The following is an 18,954-nucleotide window of genomic DNA, read 5'->3' on the forward strand; positions in this document are numbered from 1 at the left end:
CGTTGCCACCGCCGTAATATAGGGAGAAGAGGGTAGAAATGCGCAGTGATTGATTACCGCTCATCTGTGCCCTGTCACTCACTTTGAGTGATACGTGTTGCTATTTTTATTAATTGTATGAAAGCATGTGAAATAAGTGAGGGCAACAGGGCACTGCTGGTACCTGCCACGTCCTTCCGTTACTTTAATTTTTAGATCTCGGCCTGACGTGAGCAGCGCATGGCTCGTATACGACAATAGTGACATCATACTCGTGGAGCTGTGATGGCCGAGTGGTTAAGGCGTTGGACTCGAAATCAATGGGGTTTCCCTGCGCAGGTCCGAATCCTGCTTGCAGCGTTGTGCGATTTGGCATGAACACCATTTGGTTTTGTTAAGGAAATTTTCACTTCTCGTTAGTCAATCCTCATCAAATCACAGAGTTAAACAGCAAAAACTCAAACTAGATGTAAACATTAGGACAATTTCAACACTCAGGAAGTGTTTTAGAGAGCAGGTGGCTCGGAAGAGTTCGTAGTCTGGACCTGTCCTGCCTGATATTGAGGATTCACGAAAAGAGTAATTATTTTATGTAGCGTGTCTTGTTTAGGCTTTTGGACTCTTTCTGAGTACACTTAAGGGCCCATTCCCAGCGCCATAATATAGGGAAAAGAGGGCAGAAATATGCAGTGATTGATTACTGCTCATCTGTGTCTTGTCACTCACTTTGAGTGATGCGTGTTGCTATTTTTATTAATTGAATGAAAGCATGCGAAATAAGTGAGGGAGACAGGGCACTGCTGGTATGTGCCCCGTCCTTCCATTACTTTAATTTTTAAGGTCTCGGCCTGATGTGAGCCGCGCATGGCTCGTATACGACAACAGTGACATCATACTCACGCAGCTGCGATGGCCGAGTGGTTAAGGCGTTGGACTCGAAGTCAATGGGGTTTCCCTGCGCAGGTCCGAATCCTGCTTGCAGCGTCGTGCGATTTTGCATGAACACCATTTGGTTTGTTAAGGAAATGTTTCTCTTCTCGTTACGCAATCCTCATCAAGTCACAGAGTTAATCAGCAAAAACTCAAACTAAATGTAAACATTAAGACAATTTCAACACTCAGGAAGTGTTTTAGAGAGCAGGTGGTTCGGAAGGGTTCGTAGTCTGGACCTGTCCTGCCTGATCTTGACGAGTCACGAAAAGAGTAATTTTTTTTATGTAGAGTGTCTTGTTTAGGCTTTTGGACTCTTTCTGAGTACACTTGAGGTCCCGGTCCCAGCGCAGTAATTTAGGGAAAAGAGGGTAGAAATGCGCAGTGATTGATTACTGCTCATCTGTGCCCTGACACTCACTTTGAGTGATATGTGTTGCTATTTTTATTAATTGTATGAAAGCAAGCGAAATAAGTGATGGCAACAGAGCACTGCTGGTACCTGCCCGTCCTTCCGTTACTTTATTTTTTAGGTCTCGGTCTGACGTGAGCAGCGCATGGCTCGTACACGACAACAGTGACATCATACTCGTGGAGCTGCGACGGCAGAGTGGTTAAGGCGTTGGACCTGAAATCCGATGGGGTTTCCCTGCCCAGGTTCGAATCCTGCTCGCAGCATCGTGCGATTTTGCATGAACACCATTTGGTTTGTTAAGGAAATGTTCACTTCTCGTTAATCAATCCTCATCAAGTCACAGAGTTAAACATCAAAAACTCAAACTAAATGTAAACATTAAGACAATTTCAACACTCAGGAAGTTTTTAGAGAGCAGGTGGTTCGGAAGGGTTCGTAGTCTGGACCTGTCCTGCCTGATCTTGACGAGTCCCAAAAAGAGTAATTTTTTTATGTAGCGTGTCTTGTTTAGGCTTTTGGACTCTTTCTGAGTACTCTTAAAGGCCCATTCACAGCACCGTAATATAGGGAAAAGAGGGTAGAAATGTGCAGTGATTGATTACCGCTCATCTGTGCCCTGTCACTCACTTTGAGTGATGCGTGTTGCTATTTTTATTAATTGTATCAAAGCATGCGAAATAAGTGAGGGAGACAGGGCACTGCTGGTACGTGCCCTGTTCTTCCGTAACTTTCATTTTTAGGTCTCGGCCTGACGTGAGCAGTGCATGGCTCGTATAGGACAAGAGTGACATCATACTCATGCAGCTGCAATGGCCGAGTGGTTAAGGCATTGGTCTTGAAATCCAATGGGGTTTCCCAACGTAGGTTCGAATCCTGCTTGCAGCGTCATGAGATTTTGCTTGAATACCATTTGGTTTAGTTAAGTAAATGTTCACTTCTTGTTATGCAATGCTCATCAAGTCACAGAGTTAAACGGCAAAACCAAAAACTAGATGTAAATATTGAGACAATTTCCACACCCAGGAAGTGTTTTAGAAGACAGGTGGCTTGGAAGGGTTCGTAGTCTGGACCTGTTCTGCCTGATCTAGACGAGTCACGAAAAGAGTAATTTTTTATGTAGCGTGTCTTGTTTAGGCTTTTGGACTCTTTCTGAGTACACTTAAGGGCCCATTCCCACCGCCATAATATAGGGAAAAGAGGGCAGAAATGTGCAGTGATTGATTACCGCTCATCTGTGCCCTGTCACTCACTTTGAGTGATACGTGTTGCTCTTTTTATTAATTGTATGAAAGCAAGCGAAATAAGTGAGGGCAACAGAGCACTGCTGGTACCTGCCCCGTCCTTCAGTTACTTTATTTTTTAGGCCTCGGTCTGACGTGAGCAGCGCATGGCTCATATACGACAACAGTGACATCATACCCATGGAGCTGCGATGGCCGTGTGGTTAAGGTGTTGGACTTGAAATCCAATGGGGTTTCACCATGCAGGTTCAAATCCTGCTTGCAGCGTCGTGCAATTTTGCATGAACACCATTTGGTTTGTAGGAAATGTTCACTTCTCGTTAGTCAATCCTCATCAAGTCACAGTGTTAAACAGCAAAAATTCAAACTAAATGTAAACAGTAAGACAATTTCAACACTCAGGAAGTGTTTTATATAGCAGGTGGTTCGGAAGGGTTCGTAGTCTGGACCTGTCCTGCTTGATCTTGACGAGTCACAAAAAGAGTAATTTTTTTATGTAACGTGTCTTGTTTAGGCATTTGGACTCTTTCTGAGTACTCTTAAGGGCCCATTCCCAGCACCGTAATATAGGGAAAAGAGGGTAGGAATGTGCAGTGATTGATTACCTCTCATCTGTGCCCTGTCACTCACTTTGAGTGATGCGTGTTGCTATTTTTATTAATTGTATGAAAGCATGCGAAATAAGTGAGGGAGACAGGGCACTGCTGGTACGTGCCCCGACCTTCTGTTACTTTAATTTTTAGGTCTCGGCCTGATGTGAGCAGCGCATGGCTCGTATACGACAACAGTGACGTCATACTCATGCAGCTGTGATGGCCGAGTAGTTAAGGCGTTGGACTTGAAATCCAATGGGGTTTCCCCGCTTAGGTTCGAATCCTGCTTGCAGCGTCATGAGATTTTGCATGAACACCATTTGGTTTAGTTAAGTAAATGTTCATTTCTCGTTATGCAATCCTCATCAAGTCACAGAGTTAAACGGCAAAAACTCAAACTAGATGTAAAGATTGAGACAATTTCTACACCCAGGAAGTGTATTAGAGAGCAGGTGGCTAGGAAGGGTTTGTAGTCTGGACCTGTCCTGCCTGATCTAGACAAGTCAGGAAAAGAGTAATTTTTTTTATGAAGCGTGTCTTCTTTAGGCTTTTGGACTCTTTCTGAGTACACTTAAGGGCCCGTTGCCACCGCCGTAATATAGGGAGAAGAGGGTAGAAATGCGCAGTGATTGATTACCGCTCATCTGTGCCCTGTCACTCACTTTGAGTGATACGTGTTGCTATTTTTATTAATTGTATGAAAGCATGTGAAATAAGTGAGGGCAACAGGGCACTGCTGGTACCTGCCACGTCCTTCCGTTACTTTAATTTTTAGATCTCGGCCTGACGTGAGCAGCGCATGGCTCGTATACGACAATAGTGACATCATACTCGTGGAGCTGTGATGGCCGAGTGGTTAAGGCGTTGGACTCGAAATCAATGGGGTTTCCCTGCGCAGGTCCGAATCCTGCTTGCAGCGTTGTGCGATTTGGCATGAACACCATTTGGTTTTGTTAAGGAAATTTTCACTTCTCGTTAGTCAATCCTCATCAAATCACAGAGTTAAACAGCAAAAACTCAAACTAGATGTAAACATTAGGACAATTTCAACACTCAGGAAGTGTTTTAGAGAGCAGGTGGCTCGGAAGAGTTCGTAGTCTGGACCTGTCCTGCCTGATATTGAGGATTCACGAAAAGAGTAATTATTTTATGTAGCGTGTCTTGTTTAGGCTTTTGGACTCTTTCTGAGTACACTTAAGGGCCCATTCCCAGCGCCATAATATAGGGAAAAGAGGGCAGAAATATGCAGTGATTGATTACTGCTCATCTGTGTCTTGTCACTCACTTTGAGTGATGCGTGTTGCTATTTTTATTAATTGAATGAAAGCATGCGAAATAAGTGAGGGAGACAGGGCACTGCTGGTATGTGCCCCGTCCTTCCATTACTTTAATTTTTAAGGTCTCGGCCTGATGTGAGCCGCGCATGGCTCGTATACGACAACAGTGACATCATACTCACGCAGCTGCGATGGCCGAGTGGTTAAGGCGTTGGACTCGAAGTCAATGGGGTTTCCCTGCGCAGGTCCGAATCCTGCTTGCAGCGTCGTGCGATTTTGCATGAACACCATTTGGTTTGTTAAGGAAATGTTTCTCTTCTCGTTACGCAATCCTCATCAAGTCACAGAGTTAATCAGCAAAAACTCAAACTAAATGTAAACATTAAGACAATTTCAACACTCAGGAAGTGTTTTAGAGAGCAGGTGGTTCGGAAGGGTTCGTAGTCTGGACCTGTCCTGCCTGATCTTGACGAGTCACGAAAAGAGTAATTTTTTTTATGTAGAGTGTCTTGTTTAGGCTTTTGGACTCTTTCTGAGTACACTTGAGGTCCCGGTCCCAGCGCAGTAATTTAGGGAAAAGAGGGTAGAAATGCGCAGTGATTGATTACTGCTCATCTGTGCCCTGACACTCACTTTGAGTGATATGTGTTGCTATTTTTATTAATTGTATGAAAGCAAGCGAAATAAGTGATGGCAACAGAGCACTGCTGGTACCTGCCCGTCCTTCCGTTACTTTATTTTTTAGGTCTCGGTCTGACGTGAGCAGCGCATGGCTCGTACACGACAACAGTGACATCATACTCGTGGAGCTGCGACGGCAGAGTGGTTAAGGCGTTGGACCTGAAATCCGATGGGGTTTCCCTGCCCAGGTTCGAATCCTGCTCGCAGCATCGTGCGATTTTGCATGAACACCATTTGGTTTGTTAAGGAAATGTTCACTTCTCGTTAATCAATCCTCATCAAGTCACAGAGTTAAACATCAAAAACTCAAACTAAATGTAAACATTAAGACAATTTCAACACTCAGGAAGTTTTTAGAGAGCAGGTGGTTCGGAAGGGTTCGTAGTCTGGACCTGTCCTGCCTGATCTTGACGAGTCCCAAAAAGAGTAATTTTTTTATGTAGCGTGTCTTGTTTAGGCTTTTGGACTCTTTCTGAGTACTCTTAAAGGCCCATTCACAGCACCGTAATATAGGGAAAAGAGGGTAGAAATGTGCAGTGATTGATTACCGCTCATCTGTGCCCTGTCACTCACTTTGAGTGATGCGTGTTGCTATTTTTATTAATTGTATCAAAGCATGCGAAATAAGTGAGGGAGACAGGGCACTGCTGGTACGTGCCCTGTTCTTCCGTAACTTTCATTTTTAGGTCTCGGCCTGACGTGAGCAGTGCATGGCTCGTATAGGACAAGAGTGACATCATACTCATGCAGCTGCAATGGCCGAGTGGTTAAGGCATTGGTCTTGAAATCCAATGGGGTTTCCCAGCGTAGGTTCGAATCCTGCTTGCAGCGTCATGAGATTTTGCTTGAATACCATTTGGTTTAGTTAAGTAAATGTTCACTTCTTGTTATGCAATGCTCATCAAGTCACAGAGTTAAACGGCAAAACCAAAAACTAGATGTAAATATTGAGACAATTTCCACACCCAGGAAGTGTTTTAGAAGACAGGTGGCTTGGAAGGGTTCGTAGTCTGGACCTGTTCTGCCTGATCTAGACGAGTCACGAAAAGAGTAATTTTTTATGTAGCGTGTCTTGTTTAGGCTTTTGGACTCTTTCTGAGTACACTTAAGGGCCCATTCCCAGCGCCGTAATACAGGGAAAAGAGGGCAGAAATGTGCAGTGATTGATTACCGCTCATCTGTGCCCTTTCACTCACTTTGAGTGATGCGTGTTGCTATTTTTATTAATTGTATGAAAGCATGCGAAATAAGTGAGGGAGACAGGGCACTGCTGGTACATGCCCCGTCCTTCCGTTACTTTAATTTTTAGGTCTCGGCCTGACGTGAGCAGCGCATGGCTCGTATACGACAACGGTGACATCATACACATGCAGCTGCGATGGCCGAGTGGGTAAGGTGTTGGACTTGATATCCAATGGCGTTTCACCGCGTAGGTTCGATTCATGCTTACAGCGTCCTGAGATTTTGCATTAACACCATTTGGTTTAGTTAAGTAAATGTTCACTTTTCGTTATGCAGTCCTCTTCAAGTAACAGAGTTAAACGGCAAAAACTCAAACTAGATGTAAACATTGAGACAATTTCTACACCCAGGAAGTGTATTAGAGAGCAGGTGGCTAGGAAGGGTTTGTAGTCTGGACCTGTCCTGCCTGATCTAGACAAGTCAGGAAAAGAGTAATTTTTTTTATGAAGCGTGTCTTCTTTAGGCTTTTGGACTCTTTCTGAGTACACTTAAGGGCCCGTTGCCACCGCCGTAATATAGGGAGAAGAGGGTAGAAATGCGCAGTGATTGATTACCGCTCATCTGTGCCCTGTCACTCACTTTGAGTGATACGTGTTGCTATTTTTATTAATTGTATGAAAGCATGTGAAATAAGTGAGGGCAACAGGGCACTGCTGGTTCCTGCCCCGTCCTCATGTTACTTTATTTTTTAGGTATCGGCCTGACGTGAGCAGCGCATGGCTCATTTACGACAACAGTGACATCATACACATGAAGCTGCGATGGTCGAGTGGTAAAGGCGTTGGACTCGAAATTTAAAGTGGTTTACCTGCGCAGGTTCGAATCCTGCTAGCAGCGTCATCCAATTTTGCATGAACACCATTTGGTTTGTTAAGGAAATGTTCACTTCTCGTTACGCAATGCTCATCAAGTCACAGAGTTAAATGGCAAAAACTCAAACTAGATGGAAACATTGAGACGATTTCTACACCCAGGAAGTGTTTTAGAGCGTAGGTGGCTCGGAAGGGATCGTACTCTAGACCTGTCCTGCCTGATCTAGACAAGTCAGGAAAAGAGTAATTTTTTTTTATTAAGCGTGTCTTGTTTAGGCTTTTGGACTCTTTCTGAGTACACTTAAGGGCCCTTTGCCAGCGCCGTAATATAGGGAAAAGAGGGTAGAAATGCGCAGTGATTTATTACTGCTCATCTGTGCCCTGTCACTCACTTTGAGTGATATATGTTCCTATTTTTATTAATTGTATGAAAGCATGTGAAATAAGTGAGGGCAATAGGGCACTGCTGGTTCCTGCCCAGTCCTTATGTTACTTTATTTTTTAGGTCTCGGCCTGACGTGAGCAGCGCATGGCTCATATACGACAACAGTGAATTCATACTCATGGATCTGTGATGGCCGAGTGGTTAAGGCGTTGGACTCGAAATTCAATGGGGTTTCCCTGTGCAGGTTGGAATCCTGCTTGCAGCGTCGTCCAATTTTGCATGAACACCATTTGGTTTGTTAAGGAATTGTTCACTTCTCGTTACGCAATCCTCATCAAGTCACAGAGTTAAACAGCACAAACTCAAACTAAATGTAAACATTAAGACAATTTCAACACTCAGGAAGTGTTTTATAGAGCAGGTGGGTTGGAAGGGTTCGTAGTCTGGACCTGTGCTGCCTGATCTTGACGAATCACGAAAAGCGTAATATTTTTTATGTAGAGTGTCTTGTTTAGGCTTTTGGACTCGTTCTGAGTACACTTGAGGGCCCGGTCCCAGCGCCGTAATATAGGGAAAAGAGGGTAGAAATGCGCAGTGATTGATTACTGCTCATCTGTGCTCTGTCACTCACTTCGAGTGATACGTGTTGCTATTTTTATTAATTGTATGAAAGCATGTGAAATAAGTGAGGGCAACAGGGCACTGCTGGTACCTGCCCCGTCCTTCCGTTACTTTATTTTTTAGTTCTCGTTCTGACGTGAGCAGCGCATGGCTCATATACGACAACAGTGACATCGTACTCATGGAGCTGCGATGGCAGAGTGGTTAAGGCGTTGGACTCGTTATCCAATGGGGTTTCCCTGCGCCGGTTCGAATCCTGCTTGCAGTGACGTGTGATTTTGCATGAACACCATTTGCTTTGTTAAGGAAATGTTCACTTCTCGTTAGTCAATCCTCATCAAGTCACAGAGTTAAACAGCAAAAATTCAAACTAAATGTAAACATTAAGACAATTTCAACACTCAGGAAGTGTTTTAGAGAGCAGGTGGTCCGGAAGGGTTCGTACTCTGGACCTGTCCTGCCTGATCTTGACGAGTCACAAAAAGAGTAATTATTTCATGTAGCGTGTCTTGTTTAGGCTTTGGACTCTTTCTGAGTACTCTTAAGGGCCATTCCCAGTGCCGTAATATAGGGAAAAGAGGGTAGAAATGTGCAGTGATTGATTACCGCTCATCTGTGCCCTGTCACTCACTTTGAGTGATGCGTGTTGCTATTTTTATTAATTGTATCAAAGCATGTGAAATAAGTGAGGGCAACAGGGCACTGCTGGTACCTGCCCCGTCCGTCCGTTGCTTTATGTTTTAGGTCTCGGTCTGACTCGAGCAGCGCATGGCTCGTATACGACAACAGTGACATCATACTCATGCAGCTGCAATGGCCGAGTGGTTAAGGCGATGAACTTAAAATCCAATGGGGTTTCCCTGCGTAGGTTCGAATCCTGCTTGCAGCGTCATGAGATTTTGCATGAATATTATTTGGTTTAGTTAAATAAATGTTCACTTCTTGTTATGCAATCCACATCAAGTCACAGAGTTAAACAGCGAAAACAAAAACTAGATGTAAACATTGAGACAATTTCCACACCCAGGAAGTGTTTTAGAGAGCAGGTGGCTCGGAAGGGTTCGTAGTCTGGACCTGTCCTGCCTGATCTAGACAAGTCAGGAAAATAGTAATTTTTTTTATGAAGCATGTCTTGTTTAGGCTTTTGGACTCTTTCTGAGTACACTGAAGGGCCCATTGCCACCGCCATAATATAGGGAAAAGAGGGTAGAAATGCGCAGTGATTGATTACCGCTCATCTGTGCCCTGTCACTCACTTTGAGTGATACGTGTTGCTCTTTTTATTAATTGTATGAAAGCAAGCGAAATAAGTGAGGGCAACAGAGCACTGCTGGTACCTGCCCCGTCCTTCAGTTACTTTATTTTTTAGGCCTCGGTCTGACGTGAGCAGCGCATGGCTCATATACGACAACAGTGACATCATACCCATGGAGCTGCGATGGCCGTGTGGTTAAGGTGTTGGACTTGAAATCCAATGGGGTTTCACCATGCAGGTTCAAATCCTGCTTGCAGCGTCGTGCAATTTTGCATGAACACCATTTGGTTTGTAGGAAATGTTCACTTCTCGTTAGTCAATCCTCATCAAGTCACAGTGTTAAACAGCAAAAATTCAAACTAAATGTAAACAGTAAGACAATTTCAACACTCAGGAAGTGTTTTATATAGCAGGTGGTTCGGAAGGGTTCGTAGTCTGGACCTGTCCTGCTTGATCTTGACGAGTCACAAAAAGAGTAATTTTTTTATGTAACGTGTCTTGTTTAGGCATTTGGACTCTTTCTGAGTACTCTTAAGGGCCCATTCCCAGCACCGTAATATAGGGAAAAGAGGGTAGGAATGTGCAGTGATTGATTACCTCTCATCTGTGCCCTGTCACTCACTTTGAGTGATGCGTGTTGCTATTTTTATTAATTGTATGAAAGCATGCGAAATAAGTGAGGGAGACAGGGCACTGCTGGTACGTGCCCCGACCTTCTGTTACTTTAATTTTTAGGTCTCGGCCTGATGTGAGCAGCGCATGGCTCGTATACGACAACAGTGACGTCATACTCATGCAGCTGTGATGGCCGAGTAGTTAAGGCGTTGGACTTGAAATCCAATGGGGTTTCCCCGCTTAGGTTCGAATCCTGCTTGCAGCGTCATGAGATTTTGCATGAACACCATTTGGTTTAGTTAAGTAAATGTTCATTTCTCGTTATGCAATCCTCATCAAGTCACAGAGTTAAACGGCAAAAACTCAAACTAGATGTAAAGATTGAGACAATTTCTACACCCAGGAAGTGTATTAGAGAGCAGGTGGCTAGGAAGGGTTTGTAGTCTGGACCTGTCCTGCCTGATCTAGACAAGTCAGGAAAAGAGTAATTTTTTTTATGAAGCGTGTCTTCTTTAGGCTTTTGGACTCTTTCTGAGTACACTTAAGGGCCCGTTGCCACCGCCGTAATATAGGGAGAAGAGGGTAGAAATGCGCAGTGATTGATTACCGCTCATCTGTGCCCTGTCACTCACTTTGAGTGATACGTGTTGCTATTTTTATTAATTGTATGAAAGCATGTGAAATAAGTGAGGGCAACAGGGCACTGCTGGTACCTGCCACGTCCTTCCGTTACTTTAATTTTTAGATCTCGGCCTGACGTGAGCAGCGCATGGCTCGTATACGACAATAGTGACATCATACTCGTGGAGCTGTGATGGCCGAGTGGTTAAGGCGTTGGACTCGAAATCAATGGGGTTTCCCTGCGCAGGTCCGAATCCTGCTTGCAGCGTTGTGCGATTTGGCATGAACACCATTTGGTTTTGTTAAGGAAATTTTCACTTCTCGTTAGTCAATCCTCATCAAATCACAGAGTTAAACAGCAAAAACTCAAACTAGATGTAAACATTAGGACAATTTCAACACTCAGGAAGTGTTTTAGAGAGCAGGTGGCTCGGAAGAGTTCGTAGTCTGGACCTGTCCTGCCTGATATTGAGGATTCACGAAAAGAGTAATTATTTTATGTAGCGTGTCTTGTTTAGGCTTTTGGACTCTTTCTGAGTACACTTAAGGGCCCATTCCCAGCGCCATAATATAGGGAAAAGAGGACAGAAATATGCAGTGATTGATTACTGCTCATCTGTGTCTTGTCACTCACTTTGAGTGATGCGTGTTGCTATTTTTATTAATTGAATGAAAGCATGCGAAATAAGTGAGGGAGACAGGGCACTGCTGGTATGTGCCCCGTCCTTCCATTACTTTAATTTTTAAGGTCTCGGCCTGATGTGAGCCGCGCATGGCTCGTATACGACAACAGTGACATCATACTCACGCAGCTGCGATGGCCGAGTGGTTAAGGCGTTGGACTCGAAGTCAATGGGGTTTCCCTGCGCAGGTCCGAATCCTGCTTGCAGCGTCGTGCGATTTTGCATGAACACCATTTGGTTTGTTAAGGAAATGTTTCTCTTCTCGTTACGCAATCCTCATCAAGTCACAGAGTTAATCAGCAAAAACTCAAACTAAATGTTAACATTAAGACAATTTCAACACTCAGGAAGTGTTTTAGAGAGCAGGTGGTTCGGAAGGGTTCGTAGTCTGGGCCTGTCCTGCCTGATCTTGACGAGTCACGAAAAGAGTAATTTTTTTTATGTAGAGTGTCTTGTTTAGGCTTTTGGACTCTTTCTGAGTACACTTGAGGTCCCGGTCCCAGCGCAGTAATTTAGGGAAAAGAGGGTAGAAATGCGCAGTGATTGATTACTGCTCATCTGTGCCCTGACACTCACTTTGAGTGATATGTGTTGCTATTTTTATTAATTGTATGAAAGCAAGCGAAATAAGTGATGGCAACAGAGCACTGCTGGTACCTGCCCGTCCTTCCGTTACTTTATTTTTTAGGTCTCGGTCTGACGTGAGCAGCGCATGGCTCGTACACGACAACAGTGACATCATACTCGTGGAGCTGCGACGGCAGAGTGGTTAAGGCGTTGGACCTGAAATCCGATGGGGTTTCCCTGCCCAGGTTCGAATCCTGCTCGCAGCATCGTGCGATTTTGCATGAACACCATTTGGTTTGTTAAGGAAATGTTCACTTCTCGTTAATCAATCCTCATCAAGTCACAGAGTTAAACATCAAAAACTCAAACTAAATGTAAACATTAAGACAATTTCAACACTCAGGAAGTTTTTAGAGAGCAGGTGGTTCGGAAGGGTTCGTAGTCTGGACCTGTCCTGCCTGATCTTGACGAGTCCCAAAAAGAGTAATTTTTTTATGTAGCGTGTCTTGTTTAGGCTTTTGGACTCTTTCTGAGTACTCTTAAAGGCCCATTCACAGCACCGTAATATAGGGAAAAGAGGGTAGAAATGTGCAGTGATTGATTACCGCTCATCTGTGCCCTGTCACTCACTTTGAGTGATGCGTGTTGCTATTTTTATTAATTGTATCAAAGCATGCGAAATAAGTGAGGGAGACAGGGCACTGCTGGTACGTGCCCTGTTCTTCCGTAACTTTCATTTTTAGGTCTCGGCCTGACGTGAGCAGTGCATGGCTCGTATAGGACAAGAGTGACATCATACTCATGCAGCTGCAATGGCCGAGTGGTTAAGGCATTGGTCTTGAAATCCAATGGGGTTTCCCAGCGTAGGTTCGAATCCTGCTTGCAGCGTCATGAGATTTTGCTTGAATACCATTTGGTTTAGTTAAGTAAATGTTCACTTCTTGTTATGCAATGCTCATCAAGTCACAGAGTTAAACGGCAAAACCAAAAACTAGATGTAAATATTGAGACAATTTCCACACCCAGGAAGTGTTTTAGAAGACAGGTGGCTTGGAAGGGTTCGTAGTCTGGACCTGTTCTGCCTGATCTAGACGAGTCACGAAAAGAGTAATTTTTTATGTAGCGTGTCTTGTTTAGGCTTTTGGACTCTTTCTGAGTACACTTAAGGGCCCATTCCCAGCGCCGTAATACAGGGAAAAGAGGGCAGAAATGTGCAGTGATTGATTACCGCTCATCTGTGCCCTTTCACTCACTTTGAGTGATGCGTGTTGCTATTTTTATTGATTGTATGAAAGCATGCGAAATAAGTGAGGGAGACAGGGCGCTGCTGGTACATGCCCCGTCCTTCCGTTACTTTAATTTTTAGGTCTCGGCCTGACGTGAGCAGCGCATGGCTCGTATACGACAACGGTGACATCATACACATGCAGCTGCGATGGCCGAGTGGGTAAGGTGTTGGACTTGATATCCAATGGGGTTTCACCGCGCAGGTTCGATTCATGCTTACAGCGTCCTGAGATTTTGCATTAACACCATTTGGTTTAGTTAAGTAAATGTTCACTTCTCGTTATGCAGTCCTCTTCAAGTAACAGAGTTAAACGGCAAAAACTCAAACTAGATGTAAACATTGAGACAATTTCTACACCCAGGAAGTGTATTAGAGAGCAGGTGGCTATTAAGGGTTTGTAGTCTGGACCTGTCCTGCCTGATCTAGACAAGTCAGGAAAAGAGTAATTTTTTTTATGAAGCGTGTCTTCTTTAGGCTTTTGGACTCTTTCTGAGTACACTTAAGGGCCCGTTGCCACCGCCGTAATATAGGGAGAAGAGGGTAGAAATGCGCAGTGATTGATTACCGCTCATCTGTGCCCTGTCACTCACTTTGAGTGATACGTGTTGCTATTTTTATTAATTGTATGAAAGCATGTGAAATAAGTGAGGGCAACAGGGCACTGCTGGTTCCTGCCCCGTCCTCATGTTACTTTATTTTTTAGGTATCGGCCTGACGTGAGCAGCGCATGGCTCATTTACGACAACAGTGACATCATACACATGAAGCTGCGATGGTCGAGTGGTAAAGGCGTTGGACTCGAAATTTAATGGGGTTTACCTGCGCAGGTTCGAGTCCTGCTAGCAGCGTCATCCAATTTTGCATGAACACCATTTGGTTTGTTAAGGAAATGTTCACTTCTCGTTACGCAATGCTCATCAAGTCACAGAGTTAAATGGCAAAAACTCAAACTAGATGGAAACATTGAGACGATTTCTACACCCAGGAAGTGTTTTAGAGCGTAGGTGGCTCGGAAGGGATCGTACTCTAGACCTGTCCTGCCTGATCTAGACAAGTCAGGAAAAGAGTAATTTTTTTTTTTTTATTAAGCGTGTCTTGTTTAGGCTTTTGGACTCTTTCTGAGTACACTTAAGGGCCCTTTGCCAGCGCCGTAATATAGGGAAAAGAGGGTAGAAATGCACAGTGATTGATTACCGCTCATCTGTGCCCTGTCACTCACTTTGAGTGATACGTGTTGCTATTTTTATTAATTGTATGAAAGCATGCAAAATAAGTGAGGGCAACAGAGCACTGCTGGTATCTGCCCCGTCCTTCCGTTGCTTTATTTTTTAGCTCTCGGTCTGAGGTGAGCAGCGCATGGCTCGTATACGACAACAGTGACATCATACTCAAGGAGCTGCTACGGCCGAGTGGTTAAGGCGTTGGACCTGAAATCCAATGGGGTTTCCCTGCGCAGGTTCGAATCTTGCTTGCAGCATCGTGTGATTTAGCATGAACACCATTTATTTTATTAAGGAAATGTTCACTTCTCGTTAGTCAATCCTCATCAAGTCACAGAGTTAAACAGCAAAAAATCAAACTAAATGTAAACATTGAGACAATTTCCACACCCAGGAAGTGTTTTAGAGAGCAGGTGGCTCGGAACGGTTCGTAGTCTGGAGCTGTCCTGCTTGATATAGACAAGTCACGAAAAGAGTAATTTTTTTTATGAAGCGTGTCTTGTTTATTCTTTTGGACTCTTTCTGAGTACACTTAAGGACCCGTTGCCACCACCTTAATATAGGGAAAAGAGGGTAGAAATGTGCAGTGATTGATTACCGCTCATCTGTGCCCTGTCACTCACTTTGAGTGATACGTGTTGCTATTTTTATTAATTGTATGAAAGCATGCAAAATAAGTGAGGGCAACAGAGCACTGCTGGTATCTGTCCCGTCCTTCCGTTACTTTAATTTTTAGATCTCGGCCTGACGTGAGCAGCGCTTGGCTCGTATACGACAATAGTGACATCATACTCGTGGAGCTGTGATGGCCGAGTGGTTAAGGCGTTGGACTCGAAATCAATGGGGTTTCCCTGCGCAGGTCCGAATCCTGCTTGCAGCGTCGTGCGATTTTGCATGAACACCATTTGGTTTTGTTAAGGAAATTTTCACTTCTCGTTAGTCAATCCTCATCAAGTCACAGAGTTAAACAGAAAAAACTCAAACTAGATGTAAACATTAAGACAATTTCAACACTCAGGAAGTGTTTTAGAGAGCAGGTGGCTCGGAAGAGTTCGTAGTCTGGACCTGTCCTGCCTGATATTGACGATTCACGAAAAGAGTAATTATTTTATGTAGCGTGTCTTGTTTAGGCTTTTGGACTCTTTCTGAGTACCCTTAAGGGCCCATTCCCAGCGCCATAATATAGGGAAAAGAGGGCAGAAATATGCAGTGATTGATTACTGCTCATCTGTGCCTTGTCACTCACTTTGAGTGATGCGTGTTGCTATTTTTATTAATTGAATGAAAGCATGCGAAATAAGTGAGGGAGACAGGGCACTGCTGGTATGTGCCCTGTCCTTCCATTACTTTAATTTTTAGGTCTCGGCCTGATGTGAGCAGCGCATGGCTCGTATACGACAACAGTGACATCATACGCACGCAGCTGCGATGGCCGAGTGGTTAAGGCGTTGGACTCGAAGTCAATGGGGTTTCCCTACGCAGGTCTAAATCCTGCTTGCAGCGTCGTGCGATTTTGCATGAACACCATTTGGTTTGTTAAGGAAATGTTTCTCTTCTCGTTACGCAATCCTCATCAAGTCACAGAGTTAATCAGCAAAAACTCAAACTAAATGTAAACATTAAGACAATTTCAACACTCAGGAAGTGTTTTAGAGAGCTGGTGGTTCGGAAGGGTTCGTAGTCTGGACCTGTCCTGCCTGACGAGTCACGAAAAGAGTAATTTTTTTTATGTAGAGTGTCTTGTTTAGGCTTTTGGACTCTTTCTGAGTACACTTGAGGGCCCGGTCCCAGCGCAGTAATTTAGGGAAAAGAGGGTAGAAATGCGCAGTGATTGATTACTGCTCATCTGTGCCCTGTCACTCACTTTGAGTGATACGTGTTGCTATTTTTATTAATTGTATGAAAGCAAGCGAAATAAGTGATGGCAACAGAGCACTGCTGGTACCTGCCCGTCCTTCCGTTACTTTATTTTTTAGGTCTCGATCTGACGTGAGCAGCGCATGGCTCGTATACGACAACAGTGACATCATACTCGTGGAGCTGCGACGGCAGAGTGGTTAAGGTGTTGGACCTGAAATCCGATGGGGTTTCCCTTCCCAGGTTCGAATCCTGCTCGCAGCATCGTGCGCTTTTGCATGAACACCATTTGGTTTGTTAAGGAAATGTTCACTTCTCGTTAATCAATCCTCATCAAGTCACAGAGTTAAACAGCAAAAACTCAAACTAAATGTAAACATTAAGACAATTTCAACACTCAGGAAGTTTTTAGAGAGCAGGTGGTTCGGAAGGGTTCGTAGTCTGGACCTGTCCTGCCTGATCTTGACGAGTCCCAAAAAGAGTAATTTTTTTATGTAGCGTGTCTTGTTTAGGCTTTTGGACTCTTTCTGAGTACTCTTAAAGGCCCATTCACAGCACCGTAATATAGGGAAAAGAGGGTAGATATGTGCAGTGATTGATTACCGCTCATCTGTGCCCTGTCACTCACTTTGAGTGATGCGTGTTGCTATTTTTATTAATTGTATCAAAGCATGCGACATAAGTGAGGGAGACAGGGCACTGCTGGTACGTGCCCCGTTCTTCCGTAACTTTCATTTTTAGGTCTCGGCCTGACGTGAGCAGTGCATGGCTCGTATAGGACAACAGTGACATCATACTCATGTAGCTGCAATGGCCGAGTGGTTAAGGCATTGGTCTTGAAATCCAATGGGGTTTCCCAGCGTAGGTTCGTATCCTGCTTGCAGCGTCATGAGATTTTGCTTGAATACCATTTGGTTTAGTTAAGTAAATGTTCACTTCTTGTTATGCAATCCTCATCAAGTCACAGAGTTAAACAGCAAAAACTCAAACTAGATGTAAACATTGAGACAATTTCTACACCCAGGAAGTGTTTTACAGAGCAGGTGGCTCGGAAGGGTTCGTAGTCTGCACCTGTCCTGCCTGATCTAGACAAGTCACGAAAAGAGTAATATTTTTTTATGAAGCGTGTCTTGGTTAGGCTTTTGGACTCTTTCTGAGTACACTTAAGGGCCCGTTGCCACCGCCGTAATCTAGGGAAAAGAGGGTAGAAATGCGCAGTGATTGATTACTGCTCATCTGTGCTCTGTCACTCACTTTGAGTGATACGTGTTGCTATTTTCATTAATTGTATGAAAGCATGTGAAATAATTGAGGGCAACAGGGCACTGCTGGTTCCTGCCCCGTCCTTATGTTACTTTATTTTTTAGGTCTCGGCCTGACGTGAGCAGCGCATGGCTCATATACGACAACAGTGACATCATACTCATGGAGCTGCGATGGCCGACTGGTTAAGGCGTTGGACTCGAAATTCAATGGGGATTCGCTGCGCAGGTTCGAATCCAGTTTGCAGCGTTGAGCGGTTTTGCATGAACACCATTTGGTTTAGTTAAGTAAATGTTCACTTCTCGTTATGCAATCCTCATCAAGTCACAGAGTTAAACGGCAAAAACAAAAACTAGATGTAAACATTGAGACAATTTCCACACCCAGGAAGTGTTTTGGAGAGCAGGTGGCTCGGAAGGGTTCGTAGTCTGGACCTGTCCTGCCTGATCTTGACGAGTCACGAAAAGAGTAATATTTTTTACGTAGACATAGCGTGTCTTGTTTAGGCTTTTTGATTCTTTCTGAGTACACTTAAGGGCCCGGTCCCAGCGCCGTAATATAGGGAAAAGAGGGTAGAAATGCGCAGTGATTGTGAGCAGCACATGCCTCGTATAGGACAACAGTGACATCATACTCATGGAGCTGCAATGGCCGAGTGGTTAAAGCGTTGGACTTGAAATCCAATGGGGTTTCCCCGCGTAGGTTCGAATCCTGCTTGCAGCATCATGGGATTTTGCATGAACACTATTTGGTTTAGTTAAGTAAATGTTCACTTCTCGTTATGCAATCCACATCAAGTCTCAGAGTTAAACAGCAAAAACTCAAACTAGATGTAAACATTGAGACAATTTCTACACTCAGGAAGTGTTTTAGAGAGCAGGTGGCTCGGAAGGGTTGGTCGTCTGGACCTGTCCTGCCTGATCTAGACAAGTCACGAAAAGAGTAATTTTTTTTAATGAAGCGTGTCTTGTTTAGGCTTTTGGACGCTTTCTGAGTACACTTAAGGGCCCATTGCCACCGACGTAATATAGGGAAAAGAGGGTAGAAATGCGCAGTGATTGATTACCGCTCTACTGTGCCTTGCCACTCACTTTGAGTGACGCGTGATGCTAATTTTATTAATTAAAAGCATGCAAAATAAGTGAGGGCAATAGGGCACTGCTGGTACCTGCCACGTCCTTCTGTTACTTTATTTTTTAGGTCTCGGCCTGACGTGAGCAGCGCATGGCTCGTATACGACAACAGTGACAGCATACTCATGGAGCTGCGATGGCCGAGTGGTTAAGGCGTTGGACTTGAAATCCAATCGGGTTCCCCCGCTTAGGTTCGAATCCTGCTTGCAGCGTCATGAGATTTTGCATGAACACCATTTGGTTTAGTTAAGTGAATGTTCATTTCTCGTTATGCAA

At 44.3% G+C, this 18,954-nt stretch overlaps 30 non-coding genes across 30 annotated transcripts; all 30 read left to right on the forward strand.

Moving 5' to 3' along the window:
* Positions 1 to 258: 258 nt before the first annotated feature.
* On the forward strand, positions 259 to 339 carry TRNAS-CGA (transfer RNA serine (anticodon CGA)). The gene has a single exon. It is a non-coding gene; the product is annotated as a tRNA-Ser (tRNA).
* Positions 340 to 882: 543 nt separating this feature from the next.
* TRNAS-CGA (transfer RNA serine (anticodon CGA)) lies at positions 883 to 963 on the forward strand. The gene has a single exon. It is a non-coding gene; the product is annotated as a tRNA-Ser (tRNA).
* A 542-nt stretch (positions 964 to 1,505) lies between these two features.
* On the forward strand, positions 1,506 to 1,587 carry TRNAS-UGA (transfer RNA serine (anticodon UGA)). Its single transcript has one exon. It is a non-coding gene; the product is annotated as a tRNA-Ser (tRNA).
* Positions 1,588 to 2,127: 540 nt separating this feature from the next.
* Positions 2,128 to 2,209, forward strand: TRNAS-UGA (transfer RNA serine (anticodon UGA)). Its single transcript has one exon. It is a non-coding gene; the product is annotated as a tRNA-Ser (tRNA).
* A 541-nt stretch (positions 2,210 to 2,750) lies between these two features.
* On the forward strand, positions 2,751 to 2,832 carry TRNAS-UGA (transfer RNA serine (anticodon UGA)). Its single transcript has one exon. It is a non-coding gene; the product is annotated as a tRNA-Ser (tRNA).
* A 539-nt stretch (positions 2,833 to 3,371) lies between these two features.
* Positions 3,372 to 3,453, forward strand: TRNAS-UGA (transfer RNA serine (anticodon UGA)). The gene has a single exon. It is a non-coding gene; the product is annotated as a tRNA-Ser (tRNA).
* Positions 3,454 to 3,996: 543 nt separating this feature from the next.
* Positions 3,997 to 4,077, forward strand: TRNAS-CGA (transfer RNA serine (anticodon CGA)). Its single transcript has one exon. It is a non-coding gene; the product is annotated as a tRNA-Ser (tRNA).
* A 543-nt stretch (positions 4,078 to 4,620) lies between these two features.
* TRNAS-CGA (transfer RNA serine (anticodon CGA)) lies at positions 4,621 to 4,701 on the forward strand. The gene has a single exon. It is a non-coding gene; the product is annotated as a tRNA-Ser (tRNA).
* A 542-nt stretch (positions 4,702 to 5,243) lies between these two features.
* TRNAS-UGA (transfer RNA serine (anticodon UGA)) lies at positions 5,244 to 5,325 on the forward strand. The gene has a single exon. It is a non-coding gene; the product is annotated as a tRNA-Ser (tRNA).
* Positions 5,326 to 5,865: 540 nt separating this feature from the next.
* TRNAS-UGA (transfer RNA serine (anticodon UGA)) lies at positions 5,866 to 5,947 on the forward strand. The gene has a single exon. It is a non-coding gene; the product is annotated as a tRNA-Ser (tRNA).
* Positions 5,948 to 6,488: 541 nt separating this feature from the next.
* On the forward strand, positions 6,489 to 6,570 carry TRNAS-UGA (transfer RNA serine (anticodon UGA)). The gene has a single exon. It is a non-coding gene; the product is annotated as a tRNA-Ser (tRNA).
* Positions 6,571 to 7,113: 543 nt separating this feature from the next.
* TRNAS-CGA (transfer RNA serine (anticodon CGA)) lies at positions 7,114 to 7,195 on the forward strand. The gene has a single exon. It is a non-coding gene; the product is annotated as a tRNA-Ser (tRNA).
* A 543-nt stretch (positions 7,196 to 7,738) lies between these two features.
* TRNAS-CGA (transfer RNA serine (anticodon CGA)) lies at positions 7,739 to 7,820 on the forward strand. The gene has a single exon. It is a non-coding gene; the product is annotated as a tRNA-Ser (tRNA).
* Positions 7,821 to 8,362: 542 nt separating this feature from the next.
* On the forward strand, positions 8,363 to 8,444 carry TRNAT-CGU (transfer RNA threonine (anticodon CGU)). The gene has a single exon. It is a non-coding gene; the product is annotated as a tRNA-Thr (tRNA).
* Positions 8,445 to 8,983: 539 nt separating this feature from the next.
* On the forward strand, positions 8,984 to 9,065 carry TRNAL-UAA (transfer RNA leucine (anticodon UAA)). The gene has a single exon. It is a non-coding gene; the product is annotated as a tRNA-Leu (tRNA).
* A 543-nt stretch (positions 9,066 to 9,608) lies between these two features.
* On the forward strand, positions 9,609 to 9,690 carry TRNAS-UGA (transfer RNA serine (anticodon UGA)). The gene has a single exon. It is a non-coding gene; the product is annotated as a tRNA-Ser (tRNA).
* Positions 9,691 to 10,229: 539 nt separating this feature from the next.
* On the forward strand, positions 10,230 to 10,311 carry TRNAS-UGA (transfer RNA serine (anticodon UGA)). The gene has a single exon. It is a non-coding gene; the product is annotated as a tRNA-Ser (tRNA).
* A 543-nt stretch (positions 10,312 to 10,854) lies between these two features.
* Positions 10,855 to 10,935, forward strand: TRNAS-CGA (transfer RNA serine (anticodon CGA)). Its single transcript has one exon. It is a non-coding gene; the product is annotated as a tRNA-Ser (tRNA).
* A 543-nt stretch (positions 10,936 to 11,478) lies between these two features.
* On the forward strand, positions 11,479 to 11,559 carry TRNAS-CGA (transfer RNA serine (anticodon CGA)). The gene has a single exon. It is a non-coding gene; the product is annotated as a tRNA-Ser (tRNA).
* Positions 11,560 to 12,101: 542 nt separating this feature from the next.
* Positions 12,102 to 12,183, forward strand: TRNAS-UGA (transfer RNA serine (anticodon UGA)). Its single transcript has one exon. It is a non-coding gene; the product is annotated as a tRNA-Ser (tRNA).
* Positions 12,184 to 12,723: 540 nt separating this feature from the next.
* Positions 12,724 to 12,805, forward strand: TRNAS-UGA (transfer RNA serine (anticodon UGA)). Its single transcript has one exon. It is a non-coding gene; the product is annotated as a tRNA-Ser (tRNA).
* Positions 12,806 to 13,346: 541 nt separating this feature from the next.
* TRNAS-UGA (transfer RNA serine (anticodon UGA)) lies at positions 13,347 to 13,428 on the forward strand. The gene has a single exon. It is a non-coding gene; the product is annotated as a tRNA-Ser (tRNA).
* Positions 13,429 to 13,971: 543 nt separating this feature from the next.
* Positions 13,972 to 14,053, forward strand: TRNAS-CGA (transfer RNA serine (anticodon CGA)). The gene has a single exon. It is a non-coding gene; the product is annotated as a tRNA-Ser (tRNA).
* A 547-nt stretch (positions 14,054 to 14,600) lies between these two features.
* TRNAS-UGA (transfer RNA serine (anticodon UGA)) lies at positions 14,601 to 14,682 on the forward strand. The gene has a single exon. It is a non-coding gene; the product is annotated as a tRNA-Ser (tRNA).
* A 542-nt stretch (positions 14,683 to 15,224) lies between these two features.
* Positions 15,225 to 15,305, forward strand: TRNAS-CGA (transfer RNA serine (anticodon CGA)). Its single transcript has one exon. It is a non-coding gene; the product is annotated as a tRNA-Ser (tRNA).
* Positions 15,306 to 16,464: 1,159 nt separating this feature from the next.
* TRNAS-UGA (transfer RNA serine (anticodon UGA)) lies at positions 16,465 to 16,546 on the forward strand. The gene has a single exon. It is a non-coding gene; the product is annotated as a tRNA-Ser (tRNA).
* A 540-nt stretch (positions 16,547 to 17,086) lies between these two features.
* TRNAS-UGA (transfer RNA serine (anticodon UGA)) lies at positions 17,087 to 17,168 on the forward strand. Its single transcript has one exon. It is a non-coding gene; the product is annotated as a tRNA-Ser (tRNA).
* Positions 17,169 to 17,712: 544 nt separating this feature from the next.
* Positions 17,713 to 17,794, forward strand: TRNAS-CGA (transfer RNA serine (anticodon CGA)). Its single transcript has one exon. It is a non-coding gene; the product is annotated as a tRNA-Ser (tRNA).
* Positions 17,795 to 18,186: 392 nt separating this feature from the next.
* On the forward strand, positions 18,187 to 18,268 carry TRNAS-UGA (transfer RNA serine (anticodon UGA)). Its single transcript has one exon. It is a non-coding gene; the product is annotated as a tRNA-Ser (tRNA).
* A 540-nt stretch (positions 18,269 to 18,808) lies between these two features.
* TRNAS-UGA (transfer RNA serine (anticodon UGA)) lies at positions 18,809 to 18,890 on the forward strand. The gene has a single exon. It is a non-coding gene; the product is annotated as a tRNA-Ser (tRNA).
* Positions 18,891 to 18,954: the final 64 nt, after the last annotated feature.

The sequence above is a fragment of the Lissotriton helveticus genome, chromosome 11, assembly GCF_964261635.1.
Source record: "Lissotriton helveticus chromosome 11, aLisHel1.1, whole genome shotgun sequence".
In the NCBI taxonomy this organism is placed as follows: Eukaryota; Metazoa; Chordata; class Amphibia; order Caudata; family Salamandridae; genus Lissotriton; species Lissotriton helveticus.